Here is a 13,381-nt window from a genome sequence, read left to right as displayed (position 1 = left end):
GGGAGGAATCTGTGGTAGCTTTTCAGGTCCCAGCAAATAACATTTTAGCCATTAAAATTTATTGTTTTTCTGAAAGGAATTTCTGTTGTTTCCTGGGCTGTCAAACTCTTTGTGAAGCCCCAAGTGGATGGGGTGAGGGTGAGTGTTGAGGGAAAGAAGTCTGAGGATGGAGGATATGAAGGGGTTAGGACAGGGTGGGAGCAGAAGAAACTTGATGAAAAGGTGGGACTGGGGGTTGGGTGCTCCAGACCCTTGCCAAGCATTGGAGGTGGGGAGATGGAGAATGTTGTTTAGTTTTTTTAGAAAGAAAGTTTTAAATTAAGGACCATTTATTTTAAAAGGCAGAAATGTAAAACTATAATTTAAATCATCTTCCAGGAGTAGAAGCATGTAACTAATTCATAAGCAGAAAAAGGTAAAACATATTTTTGGGATCCTAGAGAAATGGCTTTTTTTCCCCCTACAGATATGGAAAATAACATCTTTAGGTTTTGTTTTGTTTTGTTTTGTTTTTGGTTTTTTTTTTTTTTGTCTACAAGTTCTGGATTTTCTTTTTTTTTCCAAGCCAAACTGTATCCAGCTTTATTAAAGATACTTTCCATAAATAATCATGGTATTTCAGGTAGACATGGGCAGACAATCATTAACAGTATACAACTTTCAAACTCCCTTCTTCAATGGACTACCAAAATTCAGAAAGCCACTATAAAATCCAACAAAGTCTTTGTCTGATGCTCTGAACAGGGAAAGTTCAGAGTGAGGGTTGACATTTCACATTTAGCATGTTGTTTAACAATTTTTCACGAGCTGACCCTGACTTTCAGGAAGTGAAATGAAAATAGCAGAATTTATCTGAAGATCCACCATCTAGAAATGGAACTACTGCTGTTTTGAGGGGTGCTATCTCAGTGGCATCACTGGAAAGTCCAGATTGCCTGACACACTGGTGACCAATGACTGGGGGTCAGGTTCCAACAGATGTCTAGGTTTAAGGAAGTTCAGTCTGTGCTGAAAGATGGAAAGGGAAAAGAGGCCATAAAAAGGAATTTTTTTTCATAACACAAGGCTTTTGAAATGCCAAGGTGACCATGTGTGTCAAAGTCAGGGAGTCCCTCCTCCTGGGAGCCAAGAGGAAGTCTTGGGAAAGCCGTTTTCCCCACATCAGTAAAGCTTCGGAGACTTTCTGTTAGTGACATAGTATTTCAAACTGTAGTCACCAGAAGTACACAGTTATCAAAAATACACACACTCCGCTTGGCATCTCCGGCACCTTCAGCTCTCTGTGCCTGCTGTGTTTGGCATCTCCATTTTCTGCAGGGTTATTCCCTTCCTTGCCAGCATCAGCCTTGCCCTTTTTCCCTTTGGATATCTTCTCTCCTTTCTTTGCAGGGGCCTTTTTAGGCTTGGGCTCTGGCTTTGGAGGAGCAGGTTTAGCAGACAGCCTTCTCTGTGGTTTGTCCTCACTTTGGCTTTATCTCCTTTAGCTTCCCCTTTGGCCTTTCTCTTGGGCATGGTAGCAGCGGGACATAGGCATAGGATGAAGCCAGTGCAGGCTTTGGTTGGTCCGGGGTTCATTCTCACCTTGTCTTCTTGGATTTTCTTTTCTTTTCTTTTGTTTTTTTTAAAGGCTAGTCAAGTGAAGGAATAGGAATGAAGAAGGAACAAGGAAATCTCTAACTGATCAATTAGTTGTAAGCACCACTGCAGTTGGACAAGCCAAATTCTGGATTTCATCTTCCTCTCCTTCGCTGTGTGTGTTCATCTTGGTGGTTTTCTTGATTTTCCAGTTAGTGATATAACCGCCTGATGGGTTCATCTTGCCCACTGTCCAGATAGATCTGATTTATCAAGACGGGAATTGCAATAGAGAAAGAGTTTAATGTACGTAGAGCCAGCTAAATGGAAGACTGGAGTTTTATTATTACTCAGATCAACCTCTCCCAGCATGTGGAGGCTAGGGGTTTTTTTTAAAGATACTTTTGTGGGCAGGGGCTAGAGAATGGGGAATGTTTATTGGTTGGTCAGGGATGAAATTATAAGGGGCCGGAGCTGTCCTCTTGCACTGAGTCAGTTTCTGGGTGGAAGCCACAAGACCACATGTTTGGAAGAATACACATGCTACCATTATATGAAAGCAGATTATTTAAACTTTTTGTGGTCCAAGCAAGGGCTGGCAAACTTTTTCACTAATGGACCAGCTGGTAAATATATTAGGCAGATGACCACATATAGTCTGGGTGGCACCGACTGGTCTATTAGAATGCAGGGTCTGAAAAATACTTCAAACACCAATCTTAGGTTTCACAATAGTGATGTTATCCTTAGGAGCAATTGGGGAGGTTAGGAATCTTGAGGCCTCTGGCTGCATGACTCTTAAACCATAATTTCTAATTTTGCAGCTGATTTGTTAGTTTTATAAAGGCAGTCTTATCGGTAGGCAAGGAGGGAGTTTGTTTCTGGGAAAGGGCTGTTATCATCTTTGTTTCACAGTTAAAATATAAATTAAATCCCTCCTATGGTCAGTTCAGCCTACACCCAGGAATGAACAGGGCAATTTGGAGGTTAAAAGCAATATGGAGTCGATTATGTCGGATCTCTTTCAGTGTCCTAATTTTCTCACTGTTACAATTTTTGCAAAGGCAGTTTCAGTGACATTGGCATAATTCAGATCATCCCATGTTTCCTTCCACACAGTCTTTGAGGTCACCACTAATAAAAGAAATACAGAAACTCTGAGACATGGCGAGCACTAAAATGAGTTTAGTGATGGACAAGATTAGGGAAAACCTGATCCAATACAGCAGGATTAGGTCCTGTGGGATGGAATCTTCAAACTGTCAAAGAATCATTCAGAGACAATTGAAAATTGAAGTACCGAGGAGTTCTTTGTTTGTTTTTAGGAGTTTTTTTGTTTGCTTGCTTGTTTTTTGTGTTTTGAGACAGGGTATCGCTCTGTTGCCTAGGCTGGAGTGTAGTGGCGTGATCTTGGCTCACTGCAACCTCCACCTCTTGAGCTCAAGCCATCCTCCAGCCTCAGCCTCCTGAGTACCTGGGAATATAGCGACATACCACCATGCCTGACTATTTTTTGTATTTTTTTAAGAGACAGAGTTTCACCATGTTGCCCGGGCTGGTCTCAAACTCCTGGGCTTGAGAGATCCACCCGCCTCAGTCTCCCAAAGTGCTGGGATTTCAGGCATGAGCCACCATGCCCAGCCTGATGTATTGAGAATTTACCAGCATTTAGGGAATATACAAGGAGAGCATATCCTCTGGAGACCTTCAGGGTAGGTCTTATAAAAGCAAAGCTGCAAAGTTTCACAAAGACCAATTGGTTGAACAAGGCCAAGCTTGTTAGTTCCAGATTGGGCCATTGTAATAAAGCTGGGCACAGGCCATTTATTGAGCCCCAAGTCTGGTTGTAGTTTTTAGGACCTGTGTTGACCCATTAAGTCATTAGGTTGACCCCAGATATACAAGCCGCAAACAGTCATAGTTTTATCATCAAGCTATTTTTTCTGCTGAATCAGACCAGTTTTCTGGTAAGTGGTTACCGAGTTCCTTTTAGTGGAGCCCTGACCACATGCTGTCTTGCAATTTCTCATACCCTTCAGGCTCAGGATTCTGCAAACCCTGTGTTATATTAAACCCAGGTGTTGTCACTGTGATCAGGAACATTTCCAAAACTACAAGTTGTTGGTTTACATCTGGAGGGAAAGGATATTAAATGAACAAGGTAGGAAATAATGTACCTTATGTTGGGAGGTCCCCAAGTCCACCTTCAGGTCTGACAATTTGCTAAGAGGACTCAGAATATAGTTGCACTCACAGCTACAATTTATTACAGTGAAAGAATACCAAGAACCATCAGCAAAGGGGAAGGGTACATGGGACAAAGTCCAGGGAAGACCATGCACAAGCTTCCAGAGTCCTCTCCCAGCAGAGTCACACAGGACATGCTTAATTCCCCCCCATCAATGAGTTGTGATAACATGCTTGAAATGTCACCAACCAGGTGAGCTCATTAGAGACCCAGCAATCAGGGCCCTTATCAGAGGCTGGTCACATAGGTAGCCTTTGCCTAGCACCTTCCCAAATTCTAGACTCCCAGAAGGAAAGCAGGGGTTCAGCACAAATCATATTGTTTGCACAGTTTATGCACAGTGAACCACTCTTACCAGTTAGGGTGAAAACCCTCCCCAAAATCTAAGTTGCTCAACACCAATCAATGGCCAACCTTGCAAGCAGACTTTCTTTTTTTTCTTTCCTTCCTTTCTTGAGATGGAGTCTCACTCTGTCACCCAGGCTAGAGTGCAGTGGCGCGATCTCAGCTCACTGCGACCTCCGCCTCCCAGGTTCAAGCGATTCTCCTGCCTCAGCCTCCCAACTAGCCTAGCTGGGATTGCAGGTATGCACCATGACACCCAGCTAATTTTTGTATTTTTAGAAGAGATGGGGTTTTGCCATGTTGGCCAGGCTGGTGGTGAACTCCCGACCTCAGGTGATCTGCCTGCCTCGGCCTCCCAAAGTGCTGGGATTACAGGCGTGAGCCACCACGCCTGGCTGAAAGCAGGCTTTTTAAAGGATAGCAATTAGGCATGGTATGTTTACTCTTTTCTGCACATACCCCCACTTAAAAAACATTCATTGTCATGTTCAACTTCTTTATTTAGAACACCATGGGAAAGAATAGATATTTCTATGAAGGATTTACCAATTTGGGGAATATATCTTATCTCTCAACTTATGTTGTACAGGTTCCTTTCATTATTTTTTCTTCTGTTGGACCTCCTAGACAAGGGGTTGGCAAATTATGGTCTGTAGGTTAAATAAAGCACATAATTGCTTTTGTAAATAAAGTTTTACTGGAACACAGCCATTCCCGGTCATTTACATAGCATTTATGGCTGCTTTCACTCTAGAGGGGCATATGTGAAAACAGAGACTGTATGGTCATCAGCCTATTTACCAGCTGGTCCTTTAGTGAAAAAGTTTGCCAACCCTTGTCTCAGACCACAAAAAGTGCTAATAATCTGCTTTCTTATAATGCTGGCATGTGCATTCTTCCAAACACGTGTTTCCTATATCAAATATAGTATTCATTCAATAAGGAGAAAACGCTGAGAATAAGACTACTAAATGAGTAATAGTTAACTCTTGGGTTGATTTTCTCCATGTAAATTGTTTACCTGTGCCTAGTATGCAGAATCATCACAATAATGGCTAAAACGTTCTAAGAAAAAGTGTCCTCCAATATAATACAAAAAACTGTTGCTAAGTTTATTTTTTCCTATCATAGTGCCAGGCTTCAGCATGTTGGAAGAAATGTAAATATTAGAGAAATGGACTAATTCTCTTGGTTCTGGAAATTCTGTAGTAATCACTGAATTGTTTTAAGACAGTTGGTTTAAACTAATTCCTTTAAAGGCAATTTTCAGAGGAGAAGGTGGGCCATTTCTCAAAGTCTCACTAAGTACAGTGGGGGAGAAGAATGCAATCAACCCAGCACAGGCCTGGGATGCACAAATCTTACAGTCAATCTCACATTGCATTGTATGGAATACACCTGAAAGTGGTTCCTGAGTATCCCTGCTTCAGTAATATCGTAAGTACAAGATTCACTGGTAAACAAAGAAAGAAAAAAAAAAAAAAAGACTACCATAAATGTCAAGAGACCAACTGTCCATGGACATCAAAATTCTGTACAGGAAGCTGAGGGTTAAGAGTACAGGAAGCATTTTCAACTGCTCCAGGATTTGTAGAAGCATGAACTTATATAGGGGCCATTCCAACTCCTGGGGCAGCAATCAAATAGTATTATCCTGTGTCTCCCTCTTGTGGAAGGACAAGATGAGGCCCAGGAGCTCTCCAAGGTCTAGACCCGGAAGCAAATCTTCCTTCAACATGGAAGCTTCCAGAGTCCTCTCCCAATAGAGTCACACAGGCTGCTGTGTGCTACTGCAGAAGGAATATCAGCAGGCTGCGACTGCAGGTAGTAAGAGTGATTCTGAAGAGGTGCCCATAATCAAGGTAAAGAAAAGGAAGATCCCGAACCTTCAGAGGCATTTCTAGCAACCTAGGCAGAAGCACTGAATCACAAAAGCAGGCCTATCTGGTATTCATTCATTCATTCATTCTTCATTCATTCAGTCAGAAATATTTATTGGTCACCTGTTATGTCTAGGTGCTAGGTGCTGGGTATTAAATGGAACTTGCAGCATAGTGGGGAAGATGGACATTAAATAGTTATTAGCTGCAGTCTAGCATAATGGTTAACAGAACAGAGTCAGATTACTTGGGTTCAAATTCTGGCTGTACCACTTTCTAGTATATGATTCCGAGTAAGCTATTTGACCTTTCTGTGACTCAGTTTCTTAACCTATAAAGTATGGTTAATAATAATTCCTACCATCTTTGAGATGAACCAAACTATAACTAGACACAACAATACGGATGAATGTTGAACAAAAGAAGCCAAACACAAGAGTGGAGCGTGATGGCATAATTACTGGAAGAAAACATGAGGGGGGCTTTAGATGCGGGTAATATTTTATTGTGGCAATTCACTGAGCTGAACACTTACATGAACTTTTCTACATGTATGTATACTTTCCACAAATAGGAAAAAACCTACAGGAACAAAGTTAAAAGACAGATTTAGGTAAGTATAATTTTTATGAAAAATTATGTTCTTTATGGTTTTATCTCTGTGAAAACTTAGAAACAGTCTAAATGTCTGAAAAACAACTTCTTAAAAAATAATCATGGTGACAATAACATGGAAAAATTTTTATAATCTATCACTAATTGATCAAAGCAGAACATAACATTTTGAATATGTATGTTTATTTCTGTAATAATTAAAATGTATCATTAAAAAGAAAAAATGACCTCATTAGGTTGTTGGGAGGATTAAATTGGATACTATACTTAAAGGGCATGGAAAAGTATTTAGCATGTAATAAGTGCTCAATATTGTTAGCTGTTTATTTTATTTTGAGACAGGGTCTCTCTCTATTACCCGGGCTGGAGTGCAGTGGTGTGATCTCAGCTCACTGCAACCTCCACCTCCTTGGCTCAAGCAATCCTCCCACCTCAGCTTCTCAAGTAGCTGGGACTAGACACGTGCCACCACACCCGGCTAATTTTTGTATTTTTTATAGAGATGGGGTTCCACCATGTTGCGCAGGCTGGTCTCAAATTCCTGGGCTCAAGTGATCCTCCTGTCTTGGCCTCCCAATATGCTGGGATTACAGGCATGAGCTATAGTACCCAGCCAGCTGTTATTATTTTTATACAAATATGCAAAATTGTAGACTGGGAAAATAAATATAATGAAAACCGTGGTGCTCTAAAAGTAGACCTGGGTCTAGGCTGTTCCCAAAACAAAGGATTTCTGTCATCCAGGATGTCTTGCTGCCAACACAGAGCTTCAACCACTATAAGGCCTTATAGCCAAGAATCCAGAGCCACCAACCTTGGAACAGGCCACAAATGGACATCCAAGTAGAAAGGGCTATAGACATCTACTGATAACAACAATAATATAGTACATGGGTATAGCTTGTTAAAGCTAAAAAGTATTTTCGTGCAAAAAAGACTCCATGCTTATAAAAATAAACCAATGAGGTAGATAGTATTCTTATTCTTCAGATGATGTGACAGCTGTAATAACTCCCTAATGTAACACAAAAGGGGATGGCTGAGATTTGAGCTTCAGTTGGTTAAGCCATCTGTCTGTATGTCCAACTCTAAAACCCTCATTCTCCCCAGTGCCCCATAGCTTCCACAATCTGAGCAGCCACATACAAACACAGAAGGCACTGTCTCCCACTCCTGTTCTTTGGAAGCTAGGAAGGAAAGGGTCAGCAGCAAGCTGCAATCCAGTCTCTCCAACTGAAGGGTTTCCTGGGAAAGAAAAAAAAAAAGTGAGTTACTCAAATCTCCTTGTACCCATGCTAATAACAGACTTCTTGGCAAACATACTAATAATATGAAACTAGTGGGACAGTCCTTATCTATGGAATGCTTTCAGGAGAATGTACTTGGTTCATCTGGCATTATTTATGGTAAACAAACTTGGAATGTGTATATTTATGGGGCATGGCTCTCTGGAAAATGTCATGTGTTAAATCAAGTTTACCCTAAAACTGTCGTCTTACATATTTTAAGTTTAGCCTAAAGGTTTGTCTTTACATCGTGAGCTATAACAAGTGGGGGTGTAAACAGACTGTGGCCCAGACGTGTGCCAATCACTGAGTTTTGGCCAATCAAATGTAGCCAATTGTTCAAACCGTGTTCAAACGAGGCCAACGCCAACCTGTAACCAATCCAGCTGTTTCTGCACCTCGCTTCCATTTTCTGTGCATCACTTTCCCTTTGCTGTCCATAAATCTTCCACTGTGTGGCTGTACTGGAGTCAGACCTTATTCTGGCTCAGGAGATTGCCGAATTTGCAAATTGTTCATTGCTCAATTAAATTCCTTTAAATTTAATTCAGCTGAAGTTTTTCTTTTTTCAGATGGCCTCAAAAGTGGGATTCGAAGTAGAGCTTCTAACAACCCCAGGAGCACTGAGTGACCAAGCAAGGCACCTGCTGGATTCATTGTGTCCATTTCTCTCTTGGAGCAGCTGGGGATCATGGTAAGTTCTCTCTCAGGTTCCAAAGCGCCACAGATTTGTGTTTGGAGTTCTCTTTGTTTCTTTGAGCAAATTTCTGATCCAAACTGGTTTGGAAATCGTGACAGAAACTGAACTGGGTCCAGGATCGGATTGGATCTGGTAATTAACTGGCTTGGATCCAATTAGAGGCCTATTACATCTGACTGGGTCAGAAAGAACCCAGTAGTAAATGGCAATATTGCAGGGGGTATAAAACTTGGCCTTTGAAAATTCACAGGGATTTTTGTGGTTTTTTGTTTGTTTGTTTTGAGACTCTGTCACCTAGGCTGGAGTGCAGTGGCATGATCTCGGCTCACTGCAACCTCTGCTGCTCAGGTTCAAGTGATTGTCCTGCCTCAGTCTCCTGAGTAGCTGGGATTACAGGGGCCTGCCACCGCGCCCAGCTAATTTTTGTAGTTTTAGTAGAGACGGGGTTTCACCATCTTGGCCAGGCTGGTCTTGAACTCCTGACCTCGTGATCCGCCTGCCTCAGCCTCCCAAAGTGCTGGGATTACAGGCATAAGCTACCATGCCCAGCCCGGGATTTTTGTGTTCTATCCCTTTGTTTCATTTTTCTTGCATGCTAAGGTAGGGAAAAAAATCATTGGCTAAGTTGATCAAGGGAACCTGAGAGCAAAGCCAATATTTGAGGTAAAAAATGGAGCCGCTAGCAGGGTCACTGGCACCGCTCAGGGATAGGGAATCCAGAAACCTGGCATGCCATCAAAAAGGCTATTTCTTACCAGTCAGACTTCGGGCCTCTCGCTTTCTGTGCAAACTGGTTGAATGAATGGTAAAAATCACTGTTTAGCTCACCTGTAAAGTTTTGATTAATAGGAAAATAGATTTATGAAGCTAGTCTTAAGCTGTAGCAAATCTGATGTACTTTGTGCTATGAATTTGTCTTTCTGCATGGTTCTGTCATAAAAAGGGATACTACCATAGGATAGAACGCAGGCCTAAGACCCCCATAAGCTCATTGTTCAAGCCAGCCCAGCAAACTGGTCAGTTATAAAGTTTGCTGCAGGTCCCTGAAACAGCAACAACAAAAAAACTGGATGACGTTTCCCTCTCATCTTGTTTTATGTCCTTGGGAGCCTGACCTTGTAACCGTATGGTGGTACGTTGTCTTGGTCTCTGCCATCCAGGAAACCGTAATTTTGGAATTCATTATAGTTAGCTCTAAAAATTATCTTGAGCAGTTAAAAGCCTTTGCAAGCTCAAAATTGACTGCTCTAGGCTCCTTCTGGGAAGAGCAATGGAAACCCCCCAAAGCTATAGCTCAGCAGCTAAGATTTTGCCATTTTACAATGGCAGCCCAGGTTCAATCCTGGCTTAGGGAATGAGTACTTTCTGGTTGATATCTACGTAACCTTTACCATTTGTTGATTCTCTGCCCCTGCAGATGCAACTTCCAGCTTCCTTCCTTGAATCTTCCTTTCTCTGAGCTACCTTTGGAGATTCTAGATCTTGTAAAACTGCTAACCACCTCTTTGAAAATACCTTGTACACTTGTGGTTAAGTCATAACCTTAGTTAAGAATTATTGGTTTAACCTGGGAGGTTACCATTGTAAAGTTCAAAAACAAGAAATATTGGCTGTTTGACCTGGCTAAAGTCAGGTAATAAGAGATTTAAGAGGACTTAAAAGGCCCCAACAGACCAAACCAAAATGGAGTCACTCATGCTAAATGTGACATAATCAAATTGAGACTTTAAGGAAACACATGGATCCTAGAACAGACCAGCTTTTGTTTTTTTCCCCTGTAAACAGGATGTTCCAGTGTAAGAAACTACCCTCTACTCAGTCCTCTTCCTACCTTGCAAAACCCACTGTTTTACTGTTTCCCAGTGGGTTTCAAGACCAAATAAGTACATTTACGATGGTGATGGTGATATCAATGACTAGAGTTTTGGTCAATCTCTCAAAATTGAAATGATGACCAAACAATTTCTCCCTAGAAATTGTTAAATCAAGTTTAGCTTAAAGCTGCCTCCTTACACACATTAAGTTCGGCCTCAAGGTTTTTATGTACACTGTGAACTATAACAAGTAGAGGTATAAACAGACCATAGCCTACACTTGTGCCAATCACGAAGTTTTGGCCAATCAACAGTGGCTGACTATTGAAACCATGTTCAAATAAGGCAAACACTGAGCTGTAACTAATCCAGCTGTTTCTGTACCTCACCTCCGTTTTCTGTGCATCACTGTTTTTATTTGTCGATAAATCTTCCACTGCGTGGCTGCGCTGGTGTCTCAGAGCCTATGCTGGCATGGGAAGCTGCCCAATTCACAAATTGTTCATTGCTCAATTAAACTCCTTTAAATTTAATTCAGCTGAAGTTTTTCTTTTACACATGTAAGCTACGTAAGAAATGTCCTTATTGATTGAGCCAGTTTGAATCAGGGCTTTCTGTTAATTGCAGCCAAAATTATCCCAACTGGCAGGCATTCTGGCTCCTATCAGTTTCTCTGGCAGGGGCCAGGGTTGAACTGCGCCACAAAGACCCCCTATGGAAGTTTTGCAGGCAAGGAGATGATAAGGAGCTCCCCAAAGGGACTGTGCCTGAGAGCTGATGAGATTCATCTTATAGGTTAGTGCCAGGCATCCCTAACTGGTTTGAGTTTGGAGTTGGTTTTGACCACCCCTAGACAGAGTCTGCCCTGAGGTGCTGCTCTCTAAGGGAAATGGGCTCAAGCCTGGAACCCAAGCTGCCCAAGGAAAGAGCAAAGGATTACAAATCACCTGAAGCTCATGCAAAGACAAATGAATACATACCATCCCCAAAGTAGCCCTCTTTTCTGTAAGTGATGACTATATACATTGTTTCACTACTTTATATGTTAAATCTGGGCTAGTGTGCATCTTAATGATACCCAAAAAAGGACCAGGAGAGCTGCACTGGCAGTCCCTGACCTCTCTGCTTTGTCTGTGCCTCATAATTACATGTGTCCTTGAGATTATTAGCAGCTTGATACTGGGTATGAGTTCTTGTTCTTATAATTCTAATTTGCCCATTTGATTCCTGTGTTAGCTCAGGAATGATGGGAGTAGAGCTGTAACTGTAGCTATAGCTGTTAAGTGTCCAAAGAGCACATTCAATAGGAAACCATCTAAAGACTACAGCCCACAGGGCTTCAGCCACATCAAGAGACATCCCAGTATGCCCCGAAGAAGTGAGTAGCCCAAACCCAAACTAAGATAGAGTTACTCCAGATAAGGCTTAGTTTCCCAAAGTGCACAGGATGATTCCACTAAGAGAAATATACAAGTCTTTCTAGATGGTCACAAATTTTTATTTTTCTTTTTTTTTTTTTTTTTTTTTTTTTTTTTTGAGATAGAGTCTTGCTCTGTGTCTCAGGCTGTAGTGCAGTGGCATGACCTTGGCTCACTGCAACCTCTGCCTCCCGAGTTCAAGCGATTCTCCTGCCTTAGCCTCCTGAGTAGTTGAGACTACAGGCTGCGCCACCACACCCGGCTAATTTTTGTATTTTTAGTGGAGATGGGATTTCACCATGTGGGCCAGGCTGGTCTTGAACTCCTGAGCTCAAGTGATCCTCCTGCCTCAGTCACTCAAAGTGCTGGGATTACAGGTAAGAGCCACTGCAGATGGTCATAAATTCTTGAACCAAAACCTTAGCCCTAGAAAAGACTCAACATTATTTTTTTACTACTTTTCATATCCAAACTGGTTCACTTTCCAAGTTTGCTGATCATACTTTATTTTAACTAACAACCATTTGATAGAAAAAGAAAGGAGAAACCCTTCTTCAGAAAGCTTACCTGTTCATAACTCACCTCTTCAGTAAGTGTTCCTGATTGATCTTGTTGGTTCCAATCACTGTAATCATTAACTGGTTCCAAGGGAGACCCCCAGACACTCTGCATTTTTTCCTTTTGCCATAAGTAAATCCAAGCTTGGACCTGGAACCCCCTTGTAAATACTTAAAACACCAGACAAATGCAGAATTTTCCCTTACTAATCCACAGGCTTCTCCTGCTGAAGCAGGAAAAGGAGATCCACAGGAAGACCCCTCATCTACCATAGCTAATAAGCTGATGGTGGATCAGAATAAGGCAAAGCCGCAACCTCTGCCTGCTCCCATCCCAATCTACAAATAAAAATTGTTCTTCCATGACTATATGGAGTGGGTTTATCTGTGGAAGTGTCCTGTTGTTACAAATAGGAACACCTCATCTTCTGGTATGTAAACCATCTTTAGAGGTGATTCTTCTCTGATTGAAAATTAGGTCACAGCTTTCAACTCTTAAGTTGTGGTATATGCAAGCTAGATCCTACAACTTTATCATTTCAGGATGTATCATAGTGGGCTAAGGCTAGCCATAGCCAACAGGGAGAAATGGATTGAAGAACAAAATTATCTAAGTGGTTTCTGGTGGTAATATCTTTAGTTATGGAGCCTCAATAAAATATTTATCTGAGCATGTTGTATTCCTTCTTGTGAGAATCAATTCCGTCTACTTGGCTAATGGATACAAAAGCCTCAAGGCACCACAGATAGACAGAGTTTACAGACATTTTATAATTCTTCATTTAAAAAAATTTCCACAGGCATACAGCAGGCTGGCCATAGGCAAACTGAGAGAGATCAAATGTACCTTGGCTTCTATCATTTTTAATTTCTCTCTCTGAAATAGACACTCCCCTCATACGAAAGTATCCATTCTCTAAATATTACAATCCTTCCATCCCAC

At 41.6% G+C, this 13,381-nt stretch overlaps 1 pseudogene; it reads right to left on the bottom strand.

Moving 5' to 3' along the window:
- Positions 1 to 1,202: 1,202 nt before the first annotated feature.
- On the bottom strand, positions 1,203 to 1,512 carry LOC116556587 (annotated as a pseudogene).
- Between the last annotated feature and the right edge of the window lie 11,869 nt (positions 1,513 to 13,381).

Source organism: Sapajus apella, unplaced genomic scaffold, assembly GCF_009761245.1.
Source record: "Sapajus apella isolate SASKATOON/1434 unplaced genomic scaffold, GSC_monkey_1.0 scaffold17, whole genome shotgun sequence".
NCBI classification, from domain to species: Eukaryota; Metazoa; Chordata; class Mammalia; order Primates; family Cebidae; genus Sapajus; species Sapajus apella.
Note: the sequence above shows the minus strand (reverse complement) of the source record. Positions and strands in the feature narration are given on the sequence as shown.